Below are 18,844 nucleotides of genomic sequence, written 5' to 3' on the forward strand. Positions count from 1 at the left end.
TAGATTTCTTGAAGTAGACAGAAAAAAATTCTCATTCTGTTCAAAAAGATCTTTTGTTATTATTTACCATGTTTAAATCAATTAATTGCTGTATTTTTAGTACATTCATCTTTATTTTTCATTGCGGTTTTGTCATATTTCAGTCTGAAACATTCATAGAAACTGTGTGGGCTAAAATGCTGAAATGTTCTGTAAATCACTGCATGCTAATGAAATTCAGTGTTACTGGGATCTTTTAGTTTCATTTTTACAGGAAAGATGATTGATGGAAATACTATATTTGGAGAAACATTTAGGCTTATGTGCATTATAAAAACAAAACAAAACACCGTAACTTTCAGCACTGAGGCTGAATTTGTGAGAGAAAAGCTGTTACTGATATTTGAAAAGTTTGTAAATGTAATTAAATGTATTTTAGTAAAGCCATTCATAAAACAGGAGTATCTGAAACTATCTTTTGCGTTGATGATAATGTTCTTTTACATTAGACAGTGATCACTTCAGAAGCCAGGATTCTATAGGTTGCTAAGCACACAGCATGGTGGGTTGCCATCCATGTGGTGGCTAAAATCAAAGTGTCGGATTGGCTATGTGTGAACCTGCCTCTTGGTGCCTCAGCTTCCTCACCTATAAGATGGGAAATACATTGGCACTTATCTTAAAAGAATTTTGTGAGGAAACAATGCGATCATCTGTATAGAATGCTGAGGCCCAGTGTATTCAAAGTTAATTTTATTCCATTACTATAATTTATGGTACCATTTTCATAGACAATTTCTGAAATGCTAACCCATTGCTTTTCTAATGCCTCCCTAATGGCATTTCTTTGAAGAAAACTTGATAATATTTAGGCATTAAATTGAACTGTGGCTGCCAGGCCTCAATTTTGATGGGATTTCTCTGTGTTTTAGTGCCACTCCTCATTCTAGATAAGCATGGGCAAGGGCTTAGTTGGCCAGGGAAGGGAATTTAAATCTGTTTCTTTTTAAAAGTTAATGAATCTAAATTTCCCCAAAACCATCCATGAAAAATTTTAAAAACGATTGTGATGTCCATTATGCAGAGGAAACTATGGGGTACATAGACTGATGTTATCTTTTGCCCTATAAAACCAGATGAAATATATTTAACTTAGACCAAAATGCTATTGTTCCAATGTGTGGAGTGTTTGTAACAACTTCTTCTTCTCCCACAGGAAATGTCTCTGGCACCCCATAAAGTCCTGTAGTTATCATCCCATACCTCTGGGAATCACTCGTGGCTCTGCCTTCCACTTTCCATTAGTCATATGCTTGCTCTGCTTTATGGTTCCAGTTTCTTATCTAACTATCCTGATCACTTGTACTAGATAGTCTTTTTGATTCTGGTTTTACCCTTAGACAGTCTCTCTTTCAGTTTTTCCTCCTTGGTTCTATATTCTACAGCCCATGGACCAGCATTGTTCTACTCAGTCCCTAGTCCTGTCACCTAGAACCTTGGCTCTGGTAAATTATACCAGACCCTTGCCTGTCCAGAGACAGAGTCAGTAGGTGCCCTAACTCTTGAGCATTCCAGTCTAGATATCCCTGGAGAACTAGGAATTCATGTTTGTTTTTATGCAGAGAGACCCAAGATTGTGTGAATAAGGCCTTCAGGGTCAGTGTAGCCTCCCATCCTAGGAGAAAATGAGATGACCCTGGAATGCCAGATACCTTCAATTGATGGTAACAAGATTATAACAAACTTCTCGAGTTAACCCAGCGATGCTTTTGGAGCCTTGGAACTGCGTAAGTCTCTTGATACAGTGAAACAAAGTATTGATGGATATTCTGAAGATCAGACTTTCAAGAGTTGAAGAACTATGCAAAGATGATACCCTTGCCTAGAATTGTTTTTTCTCCAAAAACTTTAGATGAGTTTTTTTTTTTTTCTTTTTGAGCCGTGCAATTCCTCTGACCCAGCCCTTGCGCATCCAGAAGTACTCATGGTCTAGAGGTACACTTTTAGAGAATTTTCCAGCCCAGTGGAAGCTGGCTTCTGTGGGATATGAAACTATGCTCCCTAAGGCAATACCAATGCCACAGTTAAGAACTCTGTAGCCCCAGTCTAAATTACCAACACCAACTTCTAAAGTGGCAGGTTCTTTTGGAATACATTTCTTCCTCCATATAATTCATTGTTAGGTTTGTTAGGTGGGAAATACAAAAGATGTATGGATAGTTCTTATTCTTGGGCATATTATGACCTATGAAAAGCCACAGAAACAATTAAATGATAAAACATGTTTTTGTGTTTAAGATATCAGAGGAGAAAATTATCACTTCAGGTTGGTGGCATATGGTTCCATGGGTGAGGTAGACTCAAGCTGGGGCTTGAACAATGTTGAAGGTTTACACGTATGGAAAATACTGGATGGGGGATATTCAGAAAGAGTCACATTGTAACTGGAACAAAGCCTGTTATGTCATTCTCATGCTTAAAATTTTTCAGTGTTTTCCAGTTGTGCTTCTTAAACTTGAATGTGCACACAATTAAACTGTTAAATGATTCAGATTCAGTGGGCCTGCAGTGATGTCTGAGATTCTGCATTTCTAACAAATTTTCAGCTGCTACTGCTGGGCCTCAGATAAAACTTTGAGAAATAAGAATCTATACTGGGAGTGCAAGTAGGGCAAACTATAGTCCATGGACTAAATCTAGCCCACTACCACTTTTTTTTTTTTTTTGCGATATGCGGGCCTCTCACTGTTGTGGCCTCTCCCATTGCGGAGCACAGGCTCCGGACGCGCAGGCTCAGCAGCCATGGCTCACGGGCCCAGCCGCTCCGCGGCACGTGGGATCTTCCCGGACCGGGGCACAAACCCACGTCCCCTGCATCAGCAGGCAGACTCTCAACCACTGCGCCACCAGGGAAGCCCCACTACCACTTTTTAAACACAGTTTTATTGGAACACAAGCACATCCATTTGTTTACCTATTGTCTGTGACTGCTTGTGCACTGCAATGGCAGCATTACATGGTTGTGACAGAGACCATATAGCCCACAAAGCATAACATTTTTACTCTCTTATCCTTTACAGAATAGGTTTGCCAATCTCTGGTCTATACTATAGGATAAAATCCAAATTCCTTAGGAATGTATGCTAGGATCAGCAAAATTCCCCTTCAGTCTATCTGTCCAAGTTTATTGCTCTGCACTTGCCCCCTTAAGGTACATTACTGCCATATGATCAGCTTGCTGGTACCCAGTCCTACATGGTCTTCCTCACTTCTTTGCACATAGCCTTTGTCTGGAACAATGTTTGCAGTTATCCCCCCTTGCTCACTCACTCATCTTTATTCAGTTCTGATGATAACTCTTCTGGGAAACTTTCTCAAAGCTGGGCTAGATGTTTGCTTGTACTTGCTGTTGGACCCAGTACTCCCCTCTGTCAGAGTACTCGTCATTATGCATGGCTCCTTCCGTTTGTCTCTCTCACTGGAAGTCAGTGGCTGCATTTCATGGTACATAATATATAACAAATGTTCCATAAATATTTATTTAGTGAATGAATAAAGCATTAATAAATGTAGCATATTTGGGGTAGAGGGAGGAGATAGGTTTAATGCAGGATTTATTTAGGAGAGTAGTGGGAAATAAGGTTGTACAGAGCAGGATGGCTAAGGTAGTGTAAGTAAAGTGCTTAGCCTGGCACCTGGTACATTGCAACTGCTGATAGAGACTGTCTTTTATTAAAATACTATTTTTTATCATCTTTATTGGAGTATAATTGCTTTACAATGGTGTGTTAGTTTCTGCTTTATAACAAAGTGAATCAGCTATACATATACATATATCCCCCCTACCTAAGGAGACAAAAGACCTGTATGCAGAAAACCATAAGCCACTGATGAAAGAAATTAAAGCTGATACAAACAGATGGAGAGATATACCATGTTCTTGGATTGGAAGAATCGACACTGTGAAAATGACTATTCTACCCAAAGCAATCTACAGATTCAATGCAATCCCTATCAAACTACCAATGGCATTTTTCACAGAACTAGAACAAAAAATTTCACAATTTGTATGGAAACACAAAAGACCCCGAATAGCCAAAGCAATCTTGAGAAAGAAAAACAGAACTGGAGGAATCAGGCTCCCAGACTTCAGACTATACTACAAACCTACAGTAATCAAGACAGTATGGTACTGGCACAAAAACAGAAATATAAATCAATGGAACAGGACAGAAAGCCCAGAGATAAACCCATGCATATATGGTCACGTTATCTTTGATAAAGGAGGCAAGAATATACAATGGAGAAAAGACAGCCTCTTCAATAAGTGGTGCTGGGAAAACTGACAGCTACATGTAAAAGACTGAAATGAGAACACTCCCTAACACCACACACAAAAATAAACTCAAAACAGATTAAAGACCTAAATGGAAGGCCAGACACTATAAAACTCTTAGAGGAAAACAGGCAGAACACTCCATGACATAAATCACAGAAACATCCTTTTTAACCCACCTCCTAGAGGAATGGAAATAAAAATAAACAAAATAATAAACAAAATAAAACAAAAATAAACAAAATAATAAACAAATGGGACCTAATGAAACTTGAAAGCTTTTGCACAGCAAAGGAAACCATAAAATACTACTATTACCACAACTTGCATCTACTGTTAACTTTATCACCATCAAAGCTTGTCATTCTCCATTTTTTTCTTGCCTTGTGCTGTGACTTTCAAAAAGCCTAGAACACACATCCTGGCTTATTAGGTACTGATATAGATGACTGTGTGCAAAATCAGCTTTAACGTTAAATAAGATAATATTTTATGCTATAATTTCAAAATATTATGTTTCAGTAAATTTTAGAAGTATTTCTCATATAACTGTGATGTAGTAGCTGAACTTATCAATGTAGTCTTCTGAGATCCATGAGACAAAGAAGGAATTTCTCATTTCATGAAAAGATGACATGAATATTTCTTAAATTTGTTCCCTGAAATTTATTATTGTAAAATGACAGAGGACTACACATTTCCAGAAGAGGTAGAAAAAATTTCTTGTTATTCACATAGTCAATGTCATCAGAATGTTAGGAAACAAAAGCATTTTTGGAAAAGTGTAGTGTGGTATAGGCCTCTAGGAATTGAAGAAACACTTACCCTTGCACAGATCTTAATACTAATATCAATAATAGAGTAAAATTGTTTACATTTACTTTTTAAAACTGTTTTAATTACCTCATTTGATAATCAAGTGTATCCTTGCCCTGGTAACCCTAGATTTGGAAGTTGTACGTAGATTTATTCTATAAATCTGTGCATATGAGGAATGTATAAGCTCAGAATGTAGCAAAAATCTGTGTAGGCTACATCCTTAAGTATCTCTTATGGTTAAAATTAGAAGGAAATGCAAATCAAGACTTAGCAGAAGAGACCACTATATCACCCCTCAAACCTAGATGGCCCAAATTAAAACTCTCAAATGAAAAATAAACAGCAATTAAAACCTATAGTTAAAAATTTACAGGTGAATTATATTTTATCATTTACAAATAACTGAAACCTAAATACAATTTTTTTTCTTTTTGTCCTCTATGTGACATCAGTATTTCTCAACTTGAGAATATTCATTTTCTTTGGAATCACAATAGCAACAAACTGGGCCAGGAAGGAATGCCTGCCAAAGCCCATCTACTAATCTTGCCTTTGGCAGGCCCTTAGACCTCTCTGAAACCTAGTTAGTAATCTGCACAATAGGTCAAAAAATGTCGACTGTATTTTTTCCACAGTATTATTGTGAGGATAAAAAAAAAAATCAATGTATGTGAAACAGAAGTGAAAACTGTAGATGACAATATAAATGTTAAGGGTTACTGTGTACCTGAACCATCTACATTGTTCTTGGCCCCAAGATCTTTGCAATGCTGGCTTCTTCTCATCATTTAGGTTTTAATTTAAATGTCACCTCCTCAGAGAGGGCTTTCCTGAGCAATTAATCTCAAGTAGAAAGCCACAAACTCTACCAGTCACTCCTTGTCCTGCTACCCTTTTCATACCACTCATAACTATGTGAAATCAGCCAATTTATTGTTTAGGTGTTGTTTTCTGCATCCCTATCCTGTAATGTGATCTCCACGTGGCAGGGACTGTTGTCTGTTGCATTCATTGCAGACCTGCAGACCACCCCCACACGCAGTGTGTCTGGGATGGTGTACAAAGAAGGGATATGTTCTCTACAATCACTTCTGTCTCCAGGCATGTCTGTTCTAATGGATTTAGGTCTTAGACCTGTGTCAAGCTGAATATTTTCATGTAACTATAACTTTCCATGTACTTAGTAACAAAAGGTTTCAGAAGAAATTCATGCATCCTCCCAGCCCAATGATAAATTCTTTTCTAAAGAGAATTGCTTTCTCTGTGGAATTATTTTAATCTCAGATAAAGTCACTTTACTCAAAATGCTGCAAAGAATTTGTCTATCTCCAGAAAACCAGAAGAGATTTATTTAATTAAATTAATTAATTATTTATTTATTTTTTGCGGTACGTGGGCCTCTCACTGTTGTGGCCTCTCCCGTTGTGGAGCACAGGCTCCAGACGCACAGGCCCAGCGGCCATGGCTCATGGGCCTAGCCGCTCCGCGGCATGTGGGATCTTCCCAGACCGGGGCACGAACCCGTGTCCCCTGCATCGGCAGGTGGACTCTCAACCACTGCGCCACCAGGGAAGCCTGAGAGATTTATTTTTTGATTCTCCCTGTTACAGTGGTTAAGATCGTATAGACTACTCTTTTGGTATATTCCTCTCCAGGGCCAGCCTGGAATTATGATCGTACCGCTGCCTTATCAAATGGCACAACTGTACTTCGTATGTTGGTTAAAAGGCTAGGCCATTTATTCCTATCAAATAAAGAATCTCAAAGTTTATGTGATTGGAGAAATAAATTATCCACAACTTACAAAACTAATGAAAAACCCCCAAGTCTTCACAATCACTTGTAAAGTCTTAAACCATCTAGCTTCCTGTTAGTCTCTTTGACTTTATGCCTATGGCTCGGCTCTTCCCATTATTCTTTCAGCTCTAGTCACACTGGCCTCCTTGCCATTCCTATAATCCTCTAAGATCTCCCTTCCCCCAGGTATCCACAAGGCTTGCTCCCATAGAGCTGTCAGGTGTTTGCTCAAATGGCACGTTAGTAGAGTTGCCTTCCTGTCCACCCTATTTAAAATCACAAAGCCCCCTCTATACTCCCTATCACCTTCCCTGCCTCTTTATTATTTTTCCCATAGCACTTATCACCATCTGACATATGTCCTACTTTATATATTTAACTGTTCATTGTCTGTTTCCTCTCGCCATAATCTAAGTTCTACAAATGCAGGGATTTTTGTATTTTCATTGCTATGTACTGTCTGGCACATGGTAAACAGTGAATAATAAATATTTATTTATTGAATGAATGAAGAAATTAATATGCAAAAGAGCAGCATAATTTGAATAAAGTTCAAACAATTCATTAAAGTTGATTATATGCAGTTCTCCAACACTTGAAGCTGATTGTTAATTAGATTGCTGCAAGGAACAGAAACTGCAGGGTTACTCCTAGATAACTCCTAGGCTTTTATCTTAAAGGATTTAGGGAAAGTTAAGTAAAGAAGCAAGGAATTAGAATGTCATTCTGAGCAACGTTCAGGGTACAGTCGCTGGCCTAGTTTCATGGATGTTGAACTTTATAGTACAACAGAGTCATCTGGTGTGCTTATTAAAAACATAGTTTTCTGGGCCCTACCCTTAGTAAGTCTGTGTGCGGCCTGAAAATTTGCACTTCTAACCAGTCCCCAAGTGATTCTACTTCACCCTGACCTAGTGGTATAAAAGTCACTGTGCTGACCTCAGGGCATTCTAGGGCTAGTGATTTGGTCCCTTCGACTCTGCTTCCATATTCCTGTTTGATCTTATTCTGATAGCAGTTCTCATTTTTATCTCAAGTCCTTGAAGCCATGGACTCATCGAATCTAGTGCTTCATGACTTCTGCTTTTTGTTTTATCTCTCTGTGACCCTCTGCATTTGTACCTGCCAACTGTGCCTGGGAGTTTAAGGTTCGATTGGATATTCCAGTCACTTCAGTAGGGAGTACCTCTGTAGGGCACAGCTCTTATATTAGACACATTACACGCACCTTTGGTCATGCAAAGATCCTGGACTAGCGAAGTCATGTGAAATAAAGCATAATAGCCTGTGTATAAGGTATTCTGTCTAGTTTTGTTCAGAAGTGGTCTGTGAGAATGAAGGCACTTGAGGATTTTCAGAAGAGGGCTCTGTACATGATAGATAACCTGCTTCAAGGCGATTAGGGATATTTTGAAATAGTGTGGGAGAAATTACCTGTATTTTACTGCCAAGTCAGCCATAAATTAGCCTAATAATAGAGGACAATTTTTTTTTTTTCCTCTGGGCCTCATTTTCTTCAGTGATAAAGTAAAGGAATTTGACAAGATGAGCTGCAAGTTCCTTTCTGTATGCAGTGTGCTATGATTTGGTGAATCTAATTCATTAGTGTACATACATAGGTGCATGACTAGGTCAGCCTCAGTCTCCAGGTTGCTATGATCCAATCTATTATGGTTGAATATTATATTCTGTTTTCTCCTGTTTTTCTTAAAAGAATGAATACATAACAAACTTGCTTGCATTTAATTCTGGTTATGCCATTTACTAGCTTTTTGCCTTGGGCAAATTACTTTGTTTGATCCCCAATTTCCTCATCCATAAAATTAGGATCATAGTAATTTCCTTATAGTTTTGTTGAATTAAATGAGTTATTACATGTAAAATTATTTATAATAGTAGGGATGAAATGATTTAATATATGTGAAAGTATTTAGAAAGGTAACTGGCACACAGAAAAGACTATATAAGTGTTATTAAAATTATTTTTATATTTTTTCATCTGTGTAAATTTTGTCTGCTTTAACACACGTGACTATACTGTGCATGGAATTTTTACTTAGAATTGTGGCTAGAATATGAAGTTGTTAGAGATTCCTATGATAAAATGCTATTGTAGTGAGTAAACTTTGAAGTGTTTTAGAAATATTAGATTCTTTTAAAATATATTTCTGGAAGCAAAGAGGCGTATGACATTCCATAAAAGACAAAACTCTAAGAACATAAAATATATAAATCTTTGCCACAGGCTAGAGTGGAGAGGACAGGACTGACTACAAATAGGCACAAAGCTTTTGAGGATGATGCCGATATTCTCCATCCCAATTGTGGTGGTGGTTACATGACCGAATGTGTATCTCAAGATGCATATACAAAAGGAGTCAATTTTATTGCATTTATGTTGTAGCTAAATAAACCTGAATTTATTTAAAAAATTTTTTCTTGGTGTAATCTTTTGATCTGGGAGATCTTGTAGAACATACAGTTGTGTTCTAATCTTGCAAATTGATTCCTAAACTTGCATTCATTTTTATTTCAAGTACTTGAAATACAACATAAAATGTCAGTAGAGACACTGTCACAGCTGCCGCCATCTTTGCAGCACCTGCTCTCCTCATGTTTGGTTAATCAGTCTGTAGAATTTTCTCCTTAAATAGCTCTTACCTCCCTCGCACGTCTTTGCCTTAAATGCCATCCGTACTCCACTTCCATATCCTCCCCCTCATTTCTCCTGGGGCGCCTTAGGCTTTCCCTCACCCAGCAAATTGGAACAAACATGCTTATTTGATATTTGTTGATGCTATTTTGAGTAGTACTATTTTATGAAGGTTATTTTCTAAATTATTGTTGCTGTTATTCTGAAAAAATGGCTTTTTTCAATTTTTCATACTCATTAACCTAGATAAATTTAATATCTTGTAAATTATTTTTATTTAAAAATCATATTAAATAAACTTCTAGTTTGCTGAGTGCTTTTTAATTATTATAAATGGATGTCAAATTTTATGATACCATTTTTTTCTGCATCTGCTGAAATCCCATGCTTTTTCTTCTTCATTTGGTTAATGTGAATTATGCTAATTGATTTTCAAGTGTGAAAACAACTTTGCTTTCCTGGAGTAAATCATCTTGATTAGTAGATTTTATACATTTTATATCTGTTGAATATGATTTGCTAGCTAACGTCTTGCTTAGGATTTTTCTGTCCATGCTTATGGGTGGAGTTGGATTTAATTTTCTTTCCCTGTGGTTTCCTTATCAGGTTTTGATATCAAGACTATGATAACTTCACAAAACAAATAGAGCAATATTCACTTTTCCCCTTAATTCTAAGGGTTTTTATAATATTGGGGACAACTCTTCCTTAAATGGTTGGAAAATTCCACCAAGGGAAGCTATCTTGGCCTGGAGTTTTCTTTTAGACAAGGTTTCAGTTATGGGTTGAATTTTTATAATAGTCAAAGGACTAATAATATTTTAATTTCATCTCTGTTCATATTGTTAACAGTTCTTTATTAGAATTTTGTCCATATTACTTCAGTTTTCAACATTTTATCAACATAAAGTTGCCTATAACATGCTCTTATGTGTTTTCAATATCTGTAGGATCTATAGTGATGTTCCTTGGGTTGTATGTGTTGCCTCGTTTTTTCTTGATCATTCTTCCAAGAGTTTTACCAGCTTATTAGCCTTTTCAAAGAATTAATTTGTGACTTTGTCGATTCCCTTTAACATATATTTATTTCATTAATATTTTAACATCTTTATTGGAGTATAATTGCTTTACAATGGTGTGTTTCTGCTTTATAACAAAGTGAATCAGGTATACATATACATATATCCCCATATCTCCTCCCTCTTGTGTCTCCTTCTCACCCTCCCTATCCCACCCCTCTAGGTGGTCACAAAGCACCAAGCTGATTTCCCTGTGCTATGTGGCTGCTTCCCACTAGCTATCTATTTTACATTTGGTAGTGAATATATGTCCATGCCACTCTTTCACTTTGTCCCAGCTTACCCTTCCCCCTCCCCGTGTCCTCAAGTCCATTCTCTACATCTGCATCTTTATTCCTGTCCTGCCCCTAGGTTCTTCAGAACCATTTTTTTTTTTTTAAGATTCCATATATATATGTTAGCATACGATATTTGTTTTTCTCTTCCTGACTTACTTCACTCTGTATGACAGACTCTAGGTCCATCTACCTCAATACAAGTAACTCAATTTCATTTCTTTTTATGTCTGAGTAATATCCCATTGTATATATGTACCACATCTTCTTTATCCATTCATCTGTTAGTGGACACTTAGGTTGCTTCCATGTCCTGGCTATTGTAAATAGAGTTGCAGTGAACATTGTGGTACATGACTCTTTTTGAATTATGGCTTTCTCAGGGCATATGCCCAGTAGTGGGAGTGCTGGGTGGTATGGTAGTTCTATTTTTAGTTTTTCAAGGAACCTCCGTACTGTTCTCCCTAGTGGCTGTATCAATTTACATTCCCACCAACAGTGCAAGGGTGTTCCCTTTACTCCACACCCTCTCCAGGATTAACTGTTTGTAGATTTTTTGATGACGGCCATTCTGACTGATGTGAGGTGATACCTCCTTGTAGTTTTGATTTGCATTTCTCTAATGATTTCTACTCTTACCTTTTTTTCATTTTATCTGGGTCTCTTTTTCTTAGTTCTTGAAATGGATGCTTAATTCATTAATTTTCAACACTTCTTTTCAAATTTATGCATTTAATTTTAATGACTGTAAATTTCCTTCAACTTTTAAAAAATCTGTACCACAAAAATGTTGATGCTTAAACTTCTGTGATAATTTTATAATTCAAATAAAAAACTTTTCTAATTTTTATTTTAATTTGTTATTTGACACATTTAGTATTTCTTAATTTGTAAATAGATATTATCTGGTTATCTTATTACTGATTTTGAGTTTAATTTCACTGAGGTCAGATTTTAATCACTTGTAATTTGCTTTTTGTCCCAGCATATGGCCAATATTTTGTTTGAGTTTTATTTTTTTATACAGCAGGTTCTTATTAGTTATCTATTTTATACATATTAATGTATGTATGTCAATCCCAATCTCCCAATTCATCCCACCACCACCACCACCTCCCATCCCTGTTTCCCCCACTTGGTGTCCATACATTTGTTCTCTACATCTGTGTCTCTATTTCTGCCTTGCAAACTGGATCATCTGTACCATTTTTCTAGATCCCACATATATGCATTAATATATGATATTTGTTCTTCTCTTTCTGACTTACCTCACTCTGTATGACAGTCTCTAGGTCCATCCACGTCTCTACAAATGACCCAATTTCGTTCTTTTTATGGCTGAGTAATATTCCATTGTATATATGTACCACATCTTCTTTATCCATTCATCTGTCAATGGGCATTTAGGTTGCTTCCATGACCTGGCTATTGTAAATAGTACTGCAATGAACATTGGGGTGCATGTGTCTTTTTGAATTATGGTTTTCTCTGGGTACATGCCCAGTAATGGGTTTGCTGAGTCATATAGTAATTCTATTTTTAATGTTTTAAGGAACCTCCACCATTCTGTTCCCCATAGTGACTGTATCAATTTACATTTCCACAACAGTGCAAGAGGGTTCCCTTTTCTCCACACCCTCTCCAGCATTTGTTGTTTGTAGATTTTCTGATGATGTCCATTCTAACTGGTGTCAGGTGATACCTCACTGTAGTTTTGATTTGCATTTCTCTAATAATTAGTGATGTTGAGCAGCTTTTCACATGCCTCTTGGCCATCTGTCTGTCTTCTTTGGAGAAATGTCTATTTAGGTCTTCTGCCCATTTTTGGATTCAGTTGTTTGTTTTCTTTTTAATATTGAGCTGCATGAGCTGTTTATATATTTTGGAGATTAATCCTTTATCCATTGATTCATTTGCAAATATTTTCTCCCATTCTGAGGGTTGTCTTTTTGTCTTGTTTATAGTTTCCTTTGCTGTGCAAAAGCTTTTAAGTTTCATTAGGTCCCATTTGTTTATTTTTGCTTTTATTTCCATTACTCTAGGAGGTGGGTCAAAAATGATCTTGCTGTGATTTATGTCAAAGAGTGTTCTTCCTATGTTTTCCTCTAAGAGTTTTATAGTGTCTGGTCTTACGTTTAGCTCTTTAATCCATTGTGAGTTTATTTTTGTGTATTGTATTAGGGGGTGTTCTAATTTCATTCTTCTCTATGTAGCTATCCAATTTTCCCAGCACCACTTATTGAAGAGACTGTCTTTTCTCCATTGCATATCCTTGCCTCCTTTGTTAGTTGACCATAGGTGTATCTCTCGGATTTCTCTCTTGTTTCATTGATCTATATTTCTGTTTTTGTGCCAGTACCATATTGTCTTGATTACTGTAGCTTTACAGTATAGTCTGAAGTCAGAGAGTCTGATTCTTCCAGCTCCATTTTTTTCCCTCAAGATTGCTTTAGCTATTTGGGGTCTTTTGTGTCTCCATACAAATTTTTAGATGTTTTTGCTCTAGTTCTGTAAAAATGCCATTGGTAATTTGATAGGGATTGCATTGAATCTGTAGATTGCTTTGGGTAGTATCATCATTTTCACAATATTGATTCTTCCAATCCACAAACATGGTATCTCTCTCCATCTGTTTGTGTCATCTTTTATTTCTTTCATCAGTGTTTTATAGTTTTCTGAGTACAGGTCTTTTACCTCCTTAGGTAGGCTTATTCCTAGGTATTTTATTCTTTTTGTTGCAATGGTGAATGGGATTGTTTCCTTAATTTCTTTTTCTGATCTTTCATTGTTAGTGTATAGGAATGCAAGAGATTTCTGTACATAAATTTTGTATCTTGCAACTTTACCAAATTCATTGATTAGCTCTAGCTAAGAGAATTCAACACCACCAAACCAGCTCTACAACAAAAGCTAAAGGAACTTCTCCAAGTGGGAAACACAAGGGAAGAAAAGGACCTACATAAACAAACCCAAAACAATTAAGAAAATGGTAATAGGAACATACATATCGATAATTATGTTAAATGTAAATGGATTAAATTCTCCAACCAAAAGACACAGGCTTGCTGAATGGATACAAAAACAAGACCCATATATATGCTGTCTACAAGAGACCCATTTCTGACCTAGGGAAACACAGAGACTGAAAGTGAGGGGATGGAAAAAGATATTCCATGCAAATGGAAATCAAAAGAAAGCTGGAGTAGCAATACTCAGAGATAAAATAGACTTTAAAATAAAGAATGTTACAAGAGACAAGGAAGGACACTACATAATGATTAAGGGATCAATCCAATTTTTGTACAAGTGGAAGGGTTGGCTTTATCTCAGGTTTTAAATCTGGTATCCACCAACTTCCAAGAAGCCCACAGGAGAATTCAGAAGGTTTGTGAACTTGAATGGGCAAAAGACTACATCCTTCTTTTTATTAATCTTTGATTGAAATTTAATATTTCCTTTAATAATGAATGTAATCAACAAATCAGAATTGGGTACTAATATAGATATTTTCAAATCACATAACTATTGGAAATATCTTAAAATATAACTTTCTCTCTTCACTACACTAAAATATGTAGTTGTTAGACCACCTGCTAGATCTTCTTATGTAATGTATTAATAAAGAAACACATATTACTATAACACAAATTTTAAAACATCTTGATAGTTAAATTTTAATATTTTTTTGTATTCCTAGTCATTTTATTTTATGCATTCAAGAACATTATTCTGAAAAGAGTTTATAGTCTTTGCCAGACAGCTAAAAGTTCTCACAACACAGACACACAAAATGTTAAGAATATATATTGTAACAGGAATGAAAGTAGAGTATATGGGAACAGAAGCAGGGGGTTTAGCAGATATGGTATTGGAAGTTGCAGAAGTATTTTTGCTATTACTTCTAATTTTCTGAGTGATAAAGGAGTCAAGGTCATCAGGACAGAGTGAGAAAAAAGGGAGGAGATAATGGAGATTTGAGTATAAGAAATAAGATGTGAATTAGTTTTCTAAGAGAAGAAGAAAGTTAATTTTTTAGGAGAATGCACCTAGATTGCAGAGCAGTGCCAAGTGCCCACTTGCATTTTCAAACCTAAAGGGACACCAAAATTGTGTGTCTTTCTCCTGCTCTATTCAGCTGCAGAATGAGTAAAGAGTTGAGTTAACCAGAGTTAGGATTTTTCAAAAGAGTAAGGTGAACAGAGAGAGGAGCAAGGGAATGAATGATCTATATAGGAGAGTGATACTAGAGATGGATTCCCATTGCCCAGTTGGATAAGAAGGAAGTGAGAACATGAGGGGCATTATCATCAAGTGGCAAGGTCAATGGATAGGAGGTTTCTATGAGGTGGTTGGATTGGCAGAGTTGGGACCCCACAGTAAATAAACTGGAGAAAGAGGAGATGGACTAGAAAGAGAGAATGAAAAAAATATGTTCTAAAACATACTAACAGAAATTATAGCTTAAGGGAGTGAGAAGCAAGTGAATATTTTAGGGAGGTTTACCAGCTTACAACTCTAAAATTTTGAAATTGAAATCAGCGCCTCTTTTCTTGACTCTGTTCTTCCTAGGTTTCCATGCTTAACACATCATGCACACTCTCATCTTCTCTGCTTCTGATTCCTCCTGAAGAGAGAAAGTTGGCTTTCCACTCAGGATTCAAGAGACTCAAGTGTTATGGAGTAGCAGCCATGCCAATGAGTAAATCAATGGCTGAAAATTAACATATACTTAGTGTTTGCTATGCACCCTGCACTATTAGGCAATTTCTGTGTGTCTTTCACATATAATCTTATGAAATATACTGAAGCATTATGAATAAACTAAAACTTGAAGAGGGAAATTAGCAAGATTAATGTACTATAGGCAGCACATAATAGAACCAGAATTTTTAAAAACGTCTGACTATAAACCCTGGATTTTCTCATGCTGTTACCTTGGCCAGGAGTCTTATTTTACCACCATTTGTAGCATATATTTATACACAAGCCTAACTATGGTCATTGTTGATGACTCCCTGGAGAAATCCATTCATGCTGTTAAATAACATGAAAACATAAATCTCATTTTAATTGTGCCATAGTTCATTAAATCAGCTGACAGTTAATTTTTCTTTTCTTTTTTTTTCTTCTGTGTCTATTTTCCCTGAACCAACAATCTCAGTTTTAAGAAAATCTGAGACTATCTAAATAAAATATTCCCATACATTGTAAATCAACTACAGTTTGATTTAAAAATTTTTTTAAAAAGATAAAGTTCCCAAATTCTCCTGAAATTAAAAGTTATTTGTGTCTTCCTTTTTCTCTCTGCCATTTTACTGTTCTTAGTGTTTTAATTTCTATAAGTTGTGATTTACGTTGTACTGACCTAAAACAAATAGACTGCCCGTTATTTCTCCAGCAAAAATAGGTTTATTTGTGATCAACAAAGAATTGCAGTTTGGAGGCTGCAACCATGGCGAGCCACTTTCAAGTCACTCCACAGCAAGAAGACAACTCTTTTAAAAAGAAGCAAGGGAAGCTGGGAAGGCTAGAGTAAACAAAAAGTCCACTGGAGGAATTGACAGTTTGAAGTTTAGTGGCTTTTTATTGGCTGAGTTGTGACAGTCTCTCATTGGTTAAGCTCTTACCAAGCAGGAAGAAGGAGATGGCTTTGCTATTGTCACAGGGTATGAGAGATCCCCCTTCTGGCCTCCTGACTCTATTTTAATTTAGGTTTCTGTTTATTAATTTTTACAGTTGTTTTTATACAATGCCAAAATGACCAACTTATGAAATCCTTGGAGGGAAATTCAAGTTATTTGTTTAATAGTATTATATCTAGTATGTTGATAGAGTGACTAGAGTTTGAAACTATCACTGGATTGATTTTGTGCCATCTAGATTTAACCCATGTATTATGAAGATAAGTAGCTTAGTACAAAACTGCTGGTTCACATGAATATATTCATTCATTCACGTGTTCATTCACCCACCCACTTATCCATTCATACATACATTCATTCAGAAATCTTTACTGAATTCACGCAAAGCACTGTGATAGGCAGTGTGGATACAATGCAGGACAGACTCAATTTTGTCCTTCTGGAGTATGCTATACATTTCACGACAAAGGCAACAAAGACAACCAAAGTGGAAGGGGCTTCTGTGTAATAACAGGCAATACTGAACCCAGAGACATCTCTCACAGCCTACACTCTGATTCCTATGTATTGAAAGGATGTTGTACGAGAAATAGTGCTATTTCTAAAATTGCCCTTAGCCATGGAGAGTCTTTAGGAATCACTAGGGGATTTAAAAAATAAAAAGTGATGGGGGTCCACTCCTATATATTTTCTTTAGTGGCCTTAGGATAAGGCACCCCTCTGAAACTGCCGCCAGTTGGAGGCGTGGCTTGCCTATTAGAAGGCAGTTCCATTCAAGGGTGTGGGGCTTGGTGAGCAGAGCACAGGATGGATCCTAGCTCTATTTATCTCCTTGGTCATTCATTTTTGCAGGGCCCAAAACAGCAGCACTGGGGCTTGGCATCTGAAAACGCTCTCCTTCTATCATTGTTAGGGGTGCTTTCGTACTAAATGCTCTCCTTAAGTGAATGTTGGCTGTAGGCCTCTATCTCTCTGATCATTGTGTACATTTGTATTGGGATACTAGAACTTCTGAGTTATTTTTTCCATATGTTCTAATGATGTACAGAATTGACTCCCCTCCATCATCTCTGTCTGCGTGATGCTCTGTATTAAAACAAAGTAAATATATTACTACTTATAAACCATCTATGTGTTTCTAAGTTCCAGATTTATCTAAAGTTTTCATGGCTGAGTAATTAATAGCTTTAATTTGCTAATAATTATGAAGTTGGTAAATTTGTTGCCTATTCTGAATTGACCACTATACTGAGTTCTGCATGGGACAATATTCTGTGATCACCAACACAAGGGTATGAAAAAATGATCCTGCTGGCAATATTAGCACCCAGGACTAGGAAAGCTTATGATTATAAACTTAAACTTTAAAACAACTTTGTATTTTTGGAATTTTCCAAGCTACTTCTAGGAGGAATCGTATAAATTTGCCAAATCTTAGAAAAAAATAATGTCAGAAACAACAAAATAGAATTGATCAGGGAGATATTATCTAGGGCATAGGATAAAAATGGCTTTGAATTCTCAAGGAAAAAAAATCAAGGATAATTGTTTTTTAGATACTTTGTCTACTCTGAAGTTTCTCTGTCCAAGACACAGGTAATGATTTTTGAAAGTAAACACAACAGCTCAAAATAGCTCTCCTTTTAAAAAGATCTAAATGTAATTGTCATATTTAGGAAACAGAGATAGATTTTGCACTTTAAAAAATGAAATCAGAGTTCTAAAGAGAAAGAACAAAGGAGAGAAAAAAGTGTAGAAAGTAGTTAAATAACCATGATTTAAGTTACTAGGAGACTCTGTCATAATTAAAAATGAATCTATATCTGAAATAGATCCTAAGGTTTGAACATCAAACTAAATAACCGTAAGCACAAATTATTTTTCTTGAAAGTTTCAGACTGGTTATCATGTTTCTACTTTATAAAATCTTGATGTGCATTTTCTGGTGATAAGTGTAATATTACTCCTATTGTAGGCCCTATTCTCCAACTAAAATTTAATTTTTTAATGTCAAATATCATGGGCATTATATTTATATAATGCTACCCACCATTCCTTTACTTTCCTATATATATATATATATATATATATTTTTTTTTTTTTTTTTACTTGTAACTAAAACCTTTATTAGTCAACTTTTCTTTTTCTAGCAACATTGCTCTAAAAATTTGGGGCACATATCTATAGGATTTGGGGGGACAATTTCAATTTTACAGCCAGATATATAAATATTATTAAATTTATGAATGACTGTAATTTAATTT

This window comes from Phocoena phocoena, chromosome 4, assembly GCF_963924675.1.
Source record: "Phocoena phocoena chromosome 4, mPhoPho1.1, whole genome shotgun sequence".
Taxonomy (NCBI): Eukaryota; Metazoa; Chordata; class Mammalia; order Artiodactyla; family Phocoenidae; genus Phocoena; species Phocoena phocoena.